Source organism: Gracilinanus agilis, chromosome X (assembly GCF_016433145.1).
Source record: "Gracilinanus agilis isolate LMUSP501 chromosome X, AgileGrace, whole genome shotgun sequence".
Lineage (NCBI taxonomy): Eukaryota > Metazoa > Chordata > Mammalia > Didelphimorphia > Didelphidae > Gracilinanus > Gracilinanus agilis.
The window spans coordinates 18,415,293-18,432,052 of record NC_058136.1 but is presented as its reverse complement, the minus strand read 5'-3'; the positions used below and the strand labels follow the sequence as shown (position 1 = coordinate 18,432,052).

The 16,760-nt window shown below is 40.7% G+C and overlaps 1 pseudogene; it reads right to left on the bottom strand.

Annotated features, from left to right (window-relative positions):
* Positions 1-441: 441 nt before the first annotated feature.
* On the bottom strand, positions 442-1,417 carry LOC123253514 (annotated as a pseudogene).
* Between the last annotated feature and the right edge of the window lie 15,343 nt (positions 1,418-16,760).

Below are 16,760 nucleotides of genomic sequence, written 5' to 3'. Positions count from 1 at the left end.
TCTATTGATCAGCTGATGGCAGTGTCTGCCTCAGGAGCCAATGACAGACTAGATGGAGATTCATGACTCCACAAGGAGCCCAGTAAAGAAAATAGAATGTATCTAGGGAGAATTTTTGAACATCTCACAAAGGGGAGAAAAGGACTTCCCAGCATCCTGGAGCTATGAGTTACACACTGGCCACTCCTGGTCTTGAAGTTTGAGCCTACCTTACCCTAGCTCCGTGGTGATGAACCTATGGCACACGTGCCAAAGGGGGCACTCAGAGTCGTCTCTGTGGGCACTTGCACCATCGCCCCAGCACAGAGTTCACCAGAGTTTGTTACTAGAAAGCCAGAGGGATGTGGCCCTGGGTTACTCCCCTCCCCCTCTCCATGGTGCCTGAGGACATTTCTCACATCACCCATTCCTCTAAAAAGTTCCCAATCATTGATCTGGACTTTATATGTACTGGTGGGAGAAGAGTTCAGGGAAGACTCCTTCAATTCCATGGACAGAAAGGGATAGATGTCTACACCTATGCATGAAGATGTCTTTCTCTGAGTCATGAGAAGCAACAGTGTGCCTATATAGGTGTTTTGCATATTCTTTCAAACAAAGCTCTTCTTCAATAATAGGAGACATGGCCTTTTTAATATATATGAAGAATGAGAATATGTCCCTTTCTGTTTACCAAAGAGTCCATCAGAGTAATGAGATTTGACCTAGCTTCATGCATAGGAACCACCACTCACACCAGAAGGAAGGTATTTGTCAGAGCATTCCACATCTACAAAAAAAGAGTAGCAAATTCTTCTGAAGCCATATAGTGCTTCTTTTCCTTCAACCAGTAGCAGTCAAAGATATAAACATAGTCCACATCTTTGAAGAAAGTGTCTTTTTTTGGTGAAAATCAAGTTATCTAGACCTTCAGAACCAGATTCTTCCATGCCTTGATGACAAAATTTGACATCAACAGATATATCTTGATTTGCTGACAAGCTTTTAGGGCATTTATCCATTTGAGCACTGATCCTTTGTAATCAGTTGAATCTCTCCCATATAGCTTTTTCTGTTTCTTCCTACCAATGTGAATGATGTACTGTCCCAGCCATCCTCCAAGGTTACTGGCTGTACAACCAGATGTCTATAGATACACACAGTCTTCTTTGGGGGATCTGGGCCCAATTTGCCAAGTAAAATAGAAGGAATTTGGTATTTCTGAGCCATCAGGGAGCTTTTGTTTCCCAGTGTCCATCAGTTCAGTCGTGCCAACTAGTTGTTTTATGTTTGCAGCTTCCGACATTCGTTTGATTCTATCTCTTTTCTCTGGTCATGCAGAAATGCTTTGGATTGCCACCCATTCTTCAAAAACTTCTTTATGTATTGTTCCTGATGATCCATCAATACAACTAAACAGGTCACTGATGAGAGGCATTTTCTAACTCAATCAATTGATGATTTTGAGAACTCTGAGAAGAAAAGATTGTACTCAATGCCTGAAATACCCAGCACCGTGGGGGTGGTTTCCAAGCCACAAGAATAATTTTCAGGCAGACTAGTGGCTAATTAGAGCAAAGGTCAAGACCAAGATCAACTTAGAAGAAAGGATAAAGACCAAAGGAAGGCCCAGCTTGCAATTATAATAGCTCTACCCTGTGTTCCATTCAAACTTTTGTAGATTCTCAAAAATGGGAAACTACTGAAGTTGTCAGAGTTACCTAAGATGCAGCAGATTAATGGACATTGAAAAAGTTGTCTGAGATACACAGTGAAGTGAACCTTTGTTTGGGATTAAAGAAGCCATCTCCTTTATTTTGTTTTTTGTTTTGTAAAGATATTTTATTTTACCAATTACATGTAATAACACATTTCCACATAAGTTTCCCAAAGTTATGTGATCCATAACTTTGTGTGATCCTTCCTCTTTTCCCTCCCTCTTCTCAGAGCTGGGTTATACATGTGTTATCATGCAAAACACATTTCCACATTGCTCATTTTTATAAGTGAATAATCTTATAAATCCAAAATCCCAAAACATAAGCCCAAATATACAAGTGAAAAATTGTATGCTTTCATGCACATTTTGATAGTTCTTTCTCTGGAGGCAGATCACCTTCCTTGTCATAAGTCCCTCAGAATTGTCCTAGATTATTGTATTGCTGACAATAGTGAAGTTTTTCACAAATGATCATTCCACAATATGGCTGTTACTGAGGCACCTCCTCTAAAGGGTGTGAACATACTAAATCTCTAATAATTAGAGAAATGCAAATCAAAACAACTCTGAGGTATCACCTCACACCTAGCAGATTGGCTAAAATGACAACAAGGGAGAGTAATGAATGTTGGAGGGGATGTGGCAAAATTGAGACATTAATGCATTGCTGGTGGAGTTGTGAACTGATCCAACCATTCTGGATGGCAATTTGGAACTATGCTCAAAGGGCTTTAAAAGACTATCTGCCTTTTGATCCAGCCATAGCACTGCTTGGATTATACCCCAAAGAGATAATAAGGGGAAAGACTTGCACAAAAATATTTATAGCTGCACTCTTTGTGGTGGCAAAAAATTAGAAAATGAGAGAATGGCTGAACAAATTGTGGTATCTGTTGGAGATGGAATACTATTGTGCTCAAAGGAATAAAGAACTGGAGGAATTCCATGTGAACTGGAATGACCTCCAGGAATTGATGCAGAGTGAAAGAGCAGATCCAGGAGAACATTGTACACAGAGACTGATACACAGTGGTACAAACAAACATAACAGACTTCTCTAGTAGCAGCAATGCAAGGATCCAGAGCAAGGCTGAGGGACTTTTGAGAAAGAAAACTAGCCACATTCAGAGGAAGAACTGTGGGAGGAGAAACACAGAAGAAAAACAATTGCTTGAACACCTGGGCTGTTGGGGATCTTATTGGGGATGTAGACACTAAATGATAACTCTAGTCCAACTATTGATAATATGGAATTAGGTCTTGATCAATGATACATGTAAAACCCAGTGGAATTGTGTGTCAGCTAAGGGGGGTTAGGGGGGTTTAGGGGAGAGGGAAAGAACATGAAATACATAACTAGGGGAAAATATTAAAAAGAAAAATTAAAAAAAGAAAAAAGAAAAGAAAAGAAAGGGTGTGAACATGATCATTTAGAAGGCTAAGAATATCTATCAAGTCAAAGTGACAGGGGTTTATTCCAAAAGTGAACTGCTTGGCTCTTAGTATCGGGGGATGTAATGAATGGGAAGAACAATCCCTTTGTGCTGAAAGCAACAAATTCTTCTGCCCCCTTCCTCTTTTTTTTTTCTGGAGAGATCCAGAAAAAGAAGCCCATTTAGGAACAGACAAGGGCTCATGGGGAAGTAGATTCTCCAGCCTAGAAGCAGGGAATGGCAGAAGCACATGGTGGAGACATACATACTCTCACTCATGTGATCCAAACAAGAGAATTCTTGATCCTTATGTTCTTGGCCCCAAAATTGAAGAGACAGTGGTGTAACTTCCTTTGGGGAGGGAAATCACATGGTGTAAGGAATTTAAATTAAAGGTTTGACTAAATATATGAGAATTCTAAGATAATACTGTGGTCACAGATTTTAAAATATAGCTCAAGTCAAATTGACTTTTTAAAAAACTTGTTTTAAAACCCTTACCTTCTGTCTTAGAATCATTATGTGTATTGGTTCTAAGGCAGAAAAGTGGTAAGAGGGGGCAGCTGGGTAGCTCAGTGGATTGAGAGCCAGGCCTAGAGATGGGAGGACCAGGGTTTAAATCTGGCCTCAGACACTTCCCAGTTGTGTGACACTGGGAAAGTCACTTAACCCCCATTGCCAAGCCCTTACCACTGTTCTGTCTTGGAGACAATACAAGTATTGTCTCCAAGACAGAAGGTAAGGGTTTTCAAAAAAAATAAAGAAAAGAAAAGTGGTAAGGGCTAGGCAGTGGGGGTTAAGTGACTTGTCCAGGATCATACAGCTGGGAAGTATTTTAAGGTCATATTTGAACCCAGGAACTCCTGTTTCTGGGCCTGGCTTTAATCCACTGAGCTACCAGCTGCCCCCCAAATTGATTTTTAATAGCTGTTATTTACAAAGGGGTGGAAAGAGTGAGAGTAGAGAAATACAAAAAGAGGGTGGAGAAGATGTCTACCCTATCACATTAAATATTGCTCCAGTGCTTGGCTCAGCCCAGCAGGGCTTGTTAACTTTTAATTGGAGGACCTGGAGTTCCACCCACACGGCCTCATCCAAGAAGGGAGGGCCTCTCTGAAACTAATCTCTCTCCAGACATCAGGAAAGGAAGGCCAGCTACTCACTCACTCAAGAGGCAGTCCAAGTCCCAAGTTACCTCCAAGAGGCAAGTCACCAGTAGAATATGACTACCCGAAGAAGATCAGGACTTTTATAGTCCTTTTTGTCTGTTTCCCCTCTTTACAGGAGCCAATCACAGCTTCCAAATTGCCTAGCACTGCCCAGGTGGGGCAGTGTTTGTGGGATTCACACCTCTCATCCTCTGAAGGTGTCAATTCTTATAGGATTCACAAGTTTCTGATTGATTGGGTTAAAAGAGTGAAGCTCTCCAAGTACTGACTTGTGAATTTTCTTACTTGATGGCTTACAAAGTGTTAAGTAGGGGTATTTTCAGTTTTGGTTGATCAATTTAAAAGTTGTTGATGCTAGACAAAGAAAGTCTGATTCACACTTCACAATGGTCAAGTGGTTCTTTAATTCCAGCTTTCTAAAAGCACCTCAGGAGTTCTAAACCCCAGGGTCCTGAAAAAACAAATGGTGCAATTCTAGAATCTGATTTCCTAAAGAGAGAAGGAGGATTTCTGTTTGTAGAAATAGAATATTTATCTACTAGTAGTAGTATATATCTACTGACAAGTAGGGTAGGCTAGTTCTTTTCCTTAAAAGGTATTGAAACTATCATGTCAGTCTTTCTAGGCTCCAGGTACTAACAGTTGGGCTATTGATGTAGTTTCTTGGCCATCTAAGTATCAAAGAGTTCAAGAAAAGCCCCACCTCTTCTTCACTAAGGCTTCTGACCAGTAAACCAGCAGCATAACCAACACTAGTGCAGAAAAGCTGTGATCAGCTGAATGAATATTTTCCACAATGACTATCTTTCTTTTACTATGGTAAAACAAGTCTCCTTTGGGTTAATTATTAAATGGACTATGAATCTCATTTTGTTCTACTGCTGAACCTGAGTTCAAGGCAGCCCTTGGGCTCATTCTACTACTATTGGTGTAGTTGATGAAGAATTTGTTTAGAATGGTCTAACTGAAGAGGAGGAAAAATTATGTTGAGTACTGGGTGGGCATATACTTCTAGTACAAAGAAACAACTGAGCTTAGTACTTAGTTAACAAGAATAAGCAGTTAAAGAAGGCAGCTACTGATGGTTTCTTATTTTAATTAATTTATTCTGGCTAAGAAAGTATTAGGGGCATCTAGGTGGTACAGGCCTGGAGTTAGGAAGGCTCATATTCCCAAGTTCAAATCTGACCTCAGACTCTAGCTGTGTGACCCTGGGCAAGCTGCTTCATGGTGTTTACCTCAGGTCCTCATCTGTAAAAGGAGCTGGAGAAGGAAATGGCAAACCATTCCAGTATCTTGCCCAAGAAAACCTCTAATGGGGTCACAAAGAGTCAGATGGGGCTGAAAAACAACTCAACAACAGCTAACACTGTCTAATTATTAAAAGTCACCTTGTCTTCTCTCTTATTACAGGATTATAGTGTAGGCCATGTAAGTGATGCAGTGAATAGAACAATGGCCATGGAGTCAAGAGACTGGAGTTCAATATCTCATCTCAGACACATACTAGCTGTGTGACCTTGGGCAAGTCACTTAATGGTGTTTGCCTTAGTTTCCTCATCTGTAAAGTGAGCTGGAGAAGGAAATGACCATCTACTCCAGGATCTTTGCCGAGAAAACTCCAAATGGAATAATGGGGAGTTGGACCAACTGAACAACAAGAACAAGGTTCAGGTGAAGGCTTCCATCTCCTGACTGCCACACCCCAGGTTAGCACTTTTCCTCTCAGCACCAATGCAGAATTGAATAGCCTCACTGTGTCTCAGGTATGTGCCAATATCATAGGGCCTCTGTCTTCTCTCAGTCTTCACCAACTGAACTTGTCCTAAATAGTATATTTAGGGGTAGCTGGGTGGCTCAGGGAATTGAGAGCTAGGCCTAGAGACAAGAGGTCCTAGGTTCAAACCTGGCCTCAGATACTTCCTAGCTGTATGACCCTGGGCAAGTCACTTAATCCCCATTGCCTAGCCCTTACCACTCTTCTACTACTCTGGAATCAATGCACAGTCTCATTTCTAAAATGGAAGGTAAGAATTGTTATTTTTAAAGAATATTTAAAGGTGTTTTTCATCTTGCTTGCCTTGTTTACCTTTTATGAAGCTTTCCCAAAGGATAAGGAATACAAGTTACAGCTCTGCTTTGAATAATATTCAAATGAATTGCAAAAATTTACAAGACCTTTAGGTTGAAAAGGGCACATTTATCTTGTCCATATCCTAGTGGAAATCTTAGTTTTTTCTGTCTTCCTTTTCTGGTAGTGTGTACAACACAGGCTTAGATTGTTCAACTTGTATACAGAAGTATGAGGACTATTAATTACATAGAAGCCTTGCTTTTGAAGGCCCTCACTGCCATGTGTTACTCACCAGGAGCATTCAAAACAAGAGTCTTTGTAAAGAAGTATTTCCTAATGTGCTCAGGACATGAGTGCTCATTTTAAAAAATTCCATGGGTTCTAATCCTTTTAGGTCAAGTATTCTGTCTTCTGGGCTTTTAGGAAAGGAAGGAGGTGGGGATATTTCAATAGTTTCCTTTGACATTTGATTCCATTTTATGACTTCCTTTGAAGTTTTTTTTTTAAACCCTTACCTTCCGTCTTGGAGTCAATACTGTGTATTGGCTCCAAGGCAGAAGAGCGGTAAGGGTAGGCAATGGAGGTCAAGTGACTTGCCCAGGGTCATACAGCTGGGAAGTGTCTGAGGCCAGATTTGAACCCAGGACCTCCCATCTCTAGGCCTGATTCTCAATCCACTGAGCTACCCAGCTGCCCCCCACTTTGAAATTTTATAATGAAGTTTACTCACAATTGTAAGTAGGGTGGGCCACCAGTTTTGCCTTAGGGATAAGAAATTTAGGGGGAGCTGAGAGTACTATTTGCTTGGCACTTAGTAGGTGCTTAAAAATATTTAGGAAGTGATTGGTTGATTATTGATTGAGTTCTATCTCAGTGTATGATTTTTCTCCTTTCTAGTACTTGCATAGTAGCTCTCTCCAAACATACTTCCTTCCCTGCCCAAACAGCACAGGTTTAGACTTTTTTCCTTCTTCTCCCAGTGGCTCCACCTTTGGTCCTATTTCTTCCCACTAACTTGTCTCAGGCACTAAATTTCTAGTGATGGCTCTGAGTATGCTTATATTTCTTTTTATTTCCATGATAAATTTCCGACATATGTTTTGCCCTCAAAATCTCTACCTTGGTACATAATATTGATCACCAGTTTTTCCTAGCCTGAAGAATACATCTTTTTTTTTTTTTTTTTTAACCCTTACCTTCTGTCTTAGACTCAATACTGTGTATTGGTTCCAAGGCAGAAGAGCAACAGAAAGGGTAAAGGTATGTGTGTGGGGGGTGTCAAGTGACTTGCCCTGGGTCACACAGGTAAGAAATGTCTGAGGCCAGATTTGAACCCAGGACCTTCTGTCTCTAGCCCTGGCTCTGTATTCACTGAGTCACCTCTCTGCCCCCTTTGAAAAAGAGGATCAACTAGAGCTGGAAAAGAGGTGGGTGAGGGGCAACCTATACCTTCAGGCAGCCCAACTAAGGTGCTTATTCCTTCATGAAGCTTTTCCAATTTTTCCTCCTCTTTTCCTCCTAGATCCCTCCTCAGATTTCTAATAGAACTTTGGACCTCTCGTATGCATTTATTGCTTATTGATATTGATTGATGACTTCTTATTATTTCTGATTATGGCACTACTATTCACTTAAACTCTCATGCTCATAACCTTGGGTTTATTGTCCATTTTTTCCTCAGTCAACAGGTCAGTCAATAAGTATTTTATAAATGCCTACTATGTGCCAGGCACTGTGCTAAGTGCTAGGGATACAAAGAAAGACAAAAGACAGTCCCTGCCCTAGAGAAGTTCCCTGTCTAATGGGGGAGACTACTAGATAGACATGATCAATTGGAGATAATCAGCAGAGAGAAAGTACCAGAACAAAGAAGGAATCAAGAAGGGTTTCTTGCAGAAGGTGGGGCTTAAGCTGAGATCTGAAGGAAACCAGGGAGGCCAGGAAGAGAAAATGAGGGGGGAATCTTCCAGACATGGGCAACAAAATGTGAAAATGTTCAGAATCAGGGAATGGAGTGTCTAGTGTGAGGAAGAGCCAGAAGGTACTCTCCTTTATCTCTCTTACTAATTCATTTACCAAGTCCTATGGAATTTCACTTCTGTTGATAACTGTCCCTCAATTCCTTTCTCAATTTTCACTGCCACCAGGTTGGGTTATTAATTCCTGATAGGTTTTCCTACCATCAATCTCTCTATTCTTTTACTCAGACTTCTATATGATCATAAGATCATCAATTTAGAATTCAAAGGGAGCTCAGAGGCTACTTCATCCAAGCCACATCTCACCAACATCCCCAACAAGTGGTTATCTAGCTTCTTCCAGCTTGAAGATGTCTTGGGAAGGGCAGCCTATGGTCATTCTGGGGGCAGCCCAGGCTGCTTTCAGATAGTTTTAATCAATAAGAAGTTTGCTCATCTATTAACTCTAAACAGAACTCTCCACAGCTTCCCCCTATTGCTCCTTATTTTGTTTTCCAAGGCCAAACAGAAGTCTAGTTTCTCTTTAACACAATGGCTCTTCAAGTTCTTGAAGATACTTCCCATGTCCTTCCTAAGTCTTCTCTTCTACAGACTAAATATCCTCAGTTATTCTAATGAATAGTCACCAGTATCCTCACCATCCTGTTTGCTCTCTCCTCTGGACACTCTCCTGCTCATCCCTGCTAAAATGTAGTGCCTATCACTGAACACAATGATCCAGATGTGGTCTGGCCAAGGCAGAGGACAGTGGGATTCTCTCCTCACTTCTTGTGAATAACACAGTTGGAATTCTGCAGCCAGAGATTAGCATTAGCTGTTTAGGCTACCATATTGTGTGGTTGTGTACACCAGAGCTTAGAGTCCACCAAAACTCCTGTCAGAGGCCAGTCCTGATTTAGGCCTATCTGGTGCTTTATGTTTAGAATTAGAATTTTTAGACCATCTAACAGTTTTAAAAAGAAAGGTTTATTTAATTGTAACTTGAGAAGGATACAATATTGATTTTTCCCTGCCTTGGAGTTGGCCAACCTGGTGCCCTAGTCTAATCTAAGGAAGAAGAACCCTTCTTCCCTGTGGGTTAGCTTTTGTACTTTTTACCAGGAAGCTACTAGTGGTAGGAGCCTTAATGCCCTGAGCCAATTAAGTCCCCAGAAACACTTTAATACTTAAGGAAAAAATAGCTACATGGTAGATATTGTTCCTACCCCAACCTTCAAGGCAACTGAATCCTTGGCTCAATCTCATCCCCCTGCTAAGACCAATATAATCGTGAGCAAATGCCCCATGTTTAGTCATTTTCAGTCATGTCCAAGTCTTCATGATCCCTTTTGGTGTTTTCTTGGCAAAAATAATGAAGTGGTTTGCCATTTCCTTCTCCAGCTCATTTTACACATGAGGAAACTAAGGCAAACAGAGTGAAGTGACTTGCCCAGTCACACAGCTAGTAAGTGTCTGCAGCTGCATTTGAACTTAGCTCTTTCCAAGTCCAAGCCCAGCACTCTAGCCACTGTACCACCTTAAAACTAGCATGGTGTTTAAAGGTAGGAATGATCTTTCTTCTATTCTTCTTCCCCTTCCTCCAACACACAGTATTAGCATCCAGTAGGTATTCAACAAATAACACCTAAAGCACAGGTCTATTCATGCCAATCTACTGCTTAAGAAATTTCAGTGGCTTTCTATTAACTCTTTGGCATTTAAAGCTCTTCATGAGTTGTTTCCAGCCTCTTGTCTTAGACTGATTTCACATGACCCCTGGCACACACTTTACATTTCAGCTTACTCGTTGTTCCATATCCATATAGAATATTGTAATTATATTGGCACTTTCAAGTTTGCAAGGCTTGCAAATGTTATTTCATCTGATCCTCACAATAATCCTGGGAGGTATAGGTGCTGTTATTATCTCCGTTTTATAGTTGAGGAAACAGGCTAAATGAGGTTGTGACTTGCCCAGGGTCACATAGCTAGTAAGTGTCTGAGGCTGGATTTGAATTGAGGTTCTCCTGACACCAGGCCTAGGGCTCTAGCTACTTTGCCACCTAGCTAGCCAAGGATACAGACTGCTTCTGTAGTTTCCATCTTTTTTTCTCCAACCACTTATGTTCATAAGTCCCTAAATGGAATCCAGCCAAGATAACTGGCTAAGAGTTTTGAAGCAGTAAGAGTTGGCAAGCATAAGAGGCCTGGGAGGTAACAAACCTCAGAGGTGATGTCCTGAGGGAGATAAAGAAGAGATACTTTTTGCCAATCTTAGGTTAGGAGTCACTGGTTCGGCTGAAAGAGCCCTATAACAATCCCGTCATGACATACAGAAAGATCCATTTAAACTAGAAGCCAGTGGTGAAGGAGATTGCAGTTGTCCATCAAAGAACAAACCTTTGAAATCCACTCATCCAGCAAAGATACTATGTCCCATGAAGACCAGCAACAAAGTAATCTGCCTGGTTGAGTGACCTGCTTGGCCTAGTCTAGCATGTACCAATGTGCCATACCCTGCTGCCCAATAGCCTAGCATCAGATCAACCTTTCCAGCTAAGACATCAAGGAGCAAGGCCAACTGAATCATCTGTCCAATGAAAATGTCAGGCCATCTGAGGAACTAGTCCTGCTTAACAGTGGAGTGATTCATCCATCACTGACACCGATGTCTCACCCTGTCATGAATTTATTAGAATTCTTCAAAGAAAGGCAATTAGGCCCTGATGTTCTAGAGTCATAAATTGCTTAAGCCATGTCTGTATGTTCCCTACACTGTGCCTCACAACCATTATAATTTAAGTTTGGGTCCACTCTTTCCTCCCAGATTCTGTGGCATCTTTGTGGGACTGGTTTCTGGAAGATATTCTTTATAACTATTGTTTTTGTTATGCCATTTGAATAAATGCTTTTTGAAAAAGTTAATTGAGTCTACTTGCTGATTATTACAGGGAAACACACCAGAGGGGGCTTGTAAAATAATGTTAGAAGTAGTCTCCCATAGGGTCAGTCCTAGAACTTGAAGTAGCAGTCATCCCTCTGGGAAACCAACACATCAAGCTGACTGAAAGTTTGGGGAAGTAACCCAGAGAGGGAGCTACACATATATTTTATACTTTAGAGGCAGCGTTTTTTAGTGTATTGAGATGATCTGAGTCAAGAAGGCCTGGCTTTATGTCTCCCCTCTGATACATAAACCAGGCAAATCATTTCACTTCTCAATGCCTCAGACAGTTCAGTTAAAACAATCATACTGCCTGTACTCTGGCCCTCCCTATTCCTCTTACCAGAACTCAGACTCTGCCCTTGAGATTCCAATAGGAGAACTCTCATTGACCCAATACTGCTGTCTCTCTTGAACTCTGGCTTACTTTGATATGCCATCTTTTTCTGTTAGAATGTAAGCTTGTAACATTCTGGTACTGGCTAAGAAATAGAAGAGTGGATCAGTAGAATAGACTTGGGGTAAGTGACCTCAGCAATCTAGTGTTTGATAAACCCAAAGATCCTAGCTTTTGGGATAAGAACTCACTATTTGACAAAAACTGCTGGGAAAATTGGAAAAGAATATGGGAAAAATTGGGTTTAGATCAGTATCTCACACCCTATACCATGATAAGGTCAAAATGGTCAAAACATAAAGGTCAAAAACATAAAACAAAAAAAAGTCAGGCCAGAAAGAGTGATATTATAAGTAAATTAGGGGAACATAGAAGAGTTTACCTGTCAGATCTATGGAGAAGGGAAGAATTTATGATCAAACAAGAGATAGAGAACATTATAAAATGTAAAATAAGGAATTTTGATTATATTAAATTAAAAAGGTTTTGTACAATGCATTACTGATGGAGCTGTGAATTGATCCAACCATTCTGGAAGGCAATTTGGAACCAGGTGCAAAGGGCTTTAAAAGACTGCATGCCTTTTGATCCAGCAATATCACTGCTAGGTTTGTACCCCAAAGAGATAATAAAGAAAAATATGTGTACAAAAATATTTATAGCTATGCTCTTTGTAGTGGCAAAAAATTGGAAAATGAGGGATGTCCATCGATTGTGAAATGGCTGAACAAATTGTGGTGTCTGATGGTGATGGAATACTATTGTGCTGAACTGGAGGAATTCCATGTGAACTGGAAAGACCTCTGGGAATTGATGCAGAGGGAAATCAGCAGAACCAGGAGAACACTGTACACAGAGACTGATATATTGTGGCACAATCAAATGTAATAGACTTTTTACTAGTAGCAATGCAATGACCTAGGACAATCCAGAGGAACTTATGAAAAAGAATGTTTATCCACATTCAGAGAAAGAACTGTAGAAGCAGAAATGCAGAAGAAAAACATATGATGATCACATGGTTCTATGGGTATGTGATTGGGGATTTTGACTTTAAACGATCACTTTATTGCAAATATGAATAATATGGAAATAAGTTTTGAACAATAATACATGTATAACCCAGTGGAACTGCTTGTCAGCTCCAGGAGGGGGGAGGAAGGTGTGGAGGGAAAGAACATGAATCATGTAACCATGGAAAAACATTCTAAATAAATAAATTTTTGAGAAGTTTTTGTTCAAACAAAACCAATGCAACCAAGATTAGAAGGGAAGCAATAAACTGGGGAAAAATTTTATAACAAATTTCTCTGATAAAGGTCTAATTTCTCAAATATATAAAGAACTAAGTCACATTTATAAGACTTCAAGTCATTCTCCACTTGATAAATGGTCAAAGGATATGAAGAGGCAGTTTTCAGATAAAATCTAAGCTATCAATAATCATATGAAAACATGTTCTATATCTCTCTTGATTAGAGAAATGCAAATTAAAACAACTCTGAGGTACCACCTTATACTATCAGATTGGCCAATATGACAGTAAAAGGAAAAATAATAAATGTTGGAAGGGATCTGGCAAAATTGAGACACTGATGCATTGCTGGTAGAACTGTGAATTGATTCAAACATTCTGGAGGGCAATTTGGAATTATGCCCAAAGGGCTACTAAAGATCCAGCTACTAGGTCTGTATCCCAAAGAGATTAAAAAATGGGAAAGGACCTGTTTGTACAAAAATATTTATAGTTGTGATCTTTGTGGTGGTAAAGAATTGGAATCTAAAGGGATGCCCCTCAACTAAGGAATGATTGAACAAAATGTGGTATATGATGGTGATGGAATACTATTGTGCTATAAGGAATGATGAACAGGATGATTTCAGAAAGAGCTGGAAAGAGCTACATGAACTGATGCAGAGTGAAATAAACAGAACCAGGAGAACATTATACACAATAATTGAAATATTGTGGAGCAATCAAATGTGATGGACTTTGCTACTAACAGCAATACAATGATCCAGGACAATTCTGAGAGACTTATGAAAAAGAATGCTCTCCACCTCCTGAAAAGAACAGTTGAAGTAGGAATGCAGATGAAAACATATGATTTATCACTTATTTATTTTGGTATATGATTTGGGGTTTTGGTTTTATAAGATTATTTACTTATAAAATGAATAATATGGAAATGTTTTGTGTGATAATACGTATATAACCCAAATTGAATTGCTTGTCCACTCTAGGAAGTGGGAGGGATAAAGGGAGGGGGACAACATGAATCATATAACTTTGGAAAACTTATATGGAAATTTGTTATTAAAATAAAATAAAGATAAAACATAAAAAAGAATGTAAGCTTGTAGAGAGCAAGGACTAGTTTGCTTATTTGCATGTGTATTTCTGGCACTTAGCACAGTGCCTGGTATATAGTTGGCACTTAATGCTTTTTCATTCAATTATTCTTTGATAGAGGAAGCTAAACTCATGGAGAAATCCTTCAACCAATGAAATCACTGGTCTTGTCCTATATACACACATTGAATGTGTGTGTGTGTGTGTGTGTGTGTGTGTGTGTGTGTGTGTGTGTGTGTGTATACTGTTGTCTTCCCTAATACTCCTAGAAGGAAAGACCTGTTTTGCTTTGTCTTTGTATCTTTGGTATCTAGCACAGTGCTAGGTACAAAGTTGATACTTGTTGAGATGAATGACTGACTGGAAATTCACTTCATTTAGTGAGTCTTAGTGATGGAGGAAGGACAGTCATTTTTCTATGATTCTATTGTATACATTTGGGCATGGAATCAGGGGAAGGGGTAGGGCAGGGGGAACCCCGTTCTTGGACGTTTCTGGGTGTGCCTCTGGGCAGCAGTGATCAGTCCCTCTTTGAATAACCAGAGAATAGGAGAAAAAGCTCTTTGCACTCCTGGCCTTTTGAAATGTTACAAAAGCACACACATATGGCATATGACGACTGAGCTTGTGTTCTCTGTCCCTGAACTTTTCCAAGAAGATCTGCAATCGGAGTAGAAGGGTCTCTGAGGCAAAGGCAAGCTATCATTCCATGAAGGTAAAACTGCCTTCTGTCCAATCAATCTTAACAGTTTGCAGTTAAAGGTCAATCAATGTCAGATATCTGAATTTCCTGCCTGTTTATAGCTATCAAATGACAACAGAGCATAGAGGTAAAAGAGATGAGTGATGACTTGTACACTTTGGAATTTGGCCACCTGGGAAGAGCCCCTCTGGGTCCCTCATGCCAAATGTCACATAAAGGGTCATTTCCTGATAAGCTCATGAAGAGAATTCCCTTAATTAATTTTCCTATAAGTATATAATTCAACTCCATCTCAAACTGGGAAACTTTGTTGTAAAGTAGTTCAGCCAATCTCCCAGACAACATCAGGTAAGGTTTGCTTATGCTACCTACCTCATTAGACTGCCAGTCATCGACACTTTAGTCTGAATGAGTCACAAAGAATAAGCAGAGGTGGAGGGGGAAGTGATTTGTGAAGGGAGTATCCATCTATATGAGATCATTTGCTCCTTGAAGCATTAAACATGACTGAGTTTGAGGTCTTTTTTCAGAGCCCTGGGGAGAGCAGAGAGAAAATCAAGCATTTGAGGGGTAAGGAGGGGCAAATGAAATCATTAGTCCTCATATCTCGATGTACTAATTTTCCTTCCCCAAACCTCCTTCAACTCAAGCATTTTTTTAGAATGTACTGTGTACCAGGTACTGTGCTTGGTGCTGGACGGTCTGAAGACAACACGAGAGACACAAACTTCAAAACAGGCTACATTCTAGGGAAGCTAGAAGACAGTGTGTAAATATAAAACACATACCAAGGAAATATGAAGCAATGGCTTGAGGGAGAAGTGTTGGGAACTGGGGTGTTCTACATACTATCTGCTCTAAACTTAGTAAGCACCTCTTCCAAGAGGCCTCTTCTAATCCTCTACACTGCTAGTACGCTCGTTTTGTATATAACTCATATTTGCTTCTCTAGGACTTTAGTCCTAGTGGATACTGCCCCTAATAAAACAAAAAGCCCTTGAAGGCAGGGACCATCTTGCTTTGTCTTTGTATGGCCCAGGGCCTAGCACAAGAAACATTTGGCACATTGTTGTACAGTTCAGTCATGTCTGACTCTTTGTGACCCCATCACCATACTAATCATGGCCTTTTCTTGGCTACCCTATTGGAGTATTTGCCATTTCCTTCTCCAGTGGATTAAGGCAAACAGAGGTTACTGACTTGCTCAGGGTCATACAGCTACTAAGTGTCAGAGACAAGATTTAAATTGAGGTATTCAGGTCCAGAGCTCAATCCATTGATTGATTGATTGAATACATTTCACTGAAGTACTTAAGACATCTATTTCAGTCTTCCACAAAGGGCTATTTTCTTCACTAAGGTCTTTCCACAGAGGATACCTACCAACAGGGCATTATACCACAAACAGGTTAGACCTGCAGAGGAAAGACAGACTTTACTGATGTAATTCTGCTGGACCAGTTAGCTTTTGCAATAACAACGCTAGACTAGGTCAAGAAGGCCATGACCTGGTGAGATGAGCACAGAATGAGATTATACAGATTTATATTACAATATTGGCTCTGCCAATTATTGCCAATAATCTGTATGACCTTGGGCCTCAGTTTCCTCATTTGTAAAATGAGGTAGTTGGACTAAGATGATCTCTAAAGTTCTTTCCACTTCTAAGTCTCTATCCTATCATCTTGCCACTTCCCCTCTCTGGGCCTCAGTTTCCTCATCAGTGAAATGAGGGAGTCGAACTAGATGACTTCTAAGGAGCCTCCTAGTTGTTCAGCTATGTTCTCCTGACTTCTGAGGCCACAACTGGGAGCAGGCGCTCCCTGGGGTCAGGAGGGAGTTCGGGGGTGGGAACAGAAGAGAGGTGACAGGGAGGTGGGAGGCGGCAAGGTCAGGGGCCAGGTGGGCAGACGAGGCCCTGCCCCCAGCCCCGCCCACCGCCACCGCCACCGCTGCCGCCACCGCCCCTCTTGGCCTGCTCTGGGAGTAAGTAGCTCCGCCCAAAGCGAGGGAGCTGCCAAGTCCTCCGC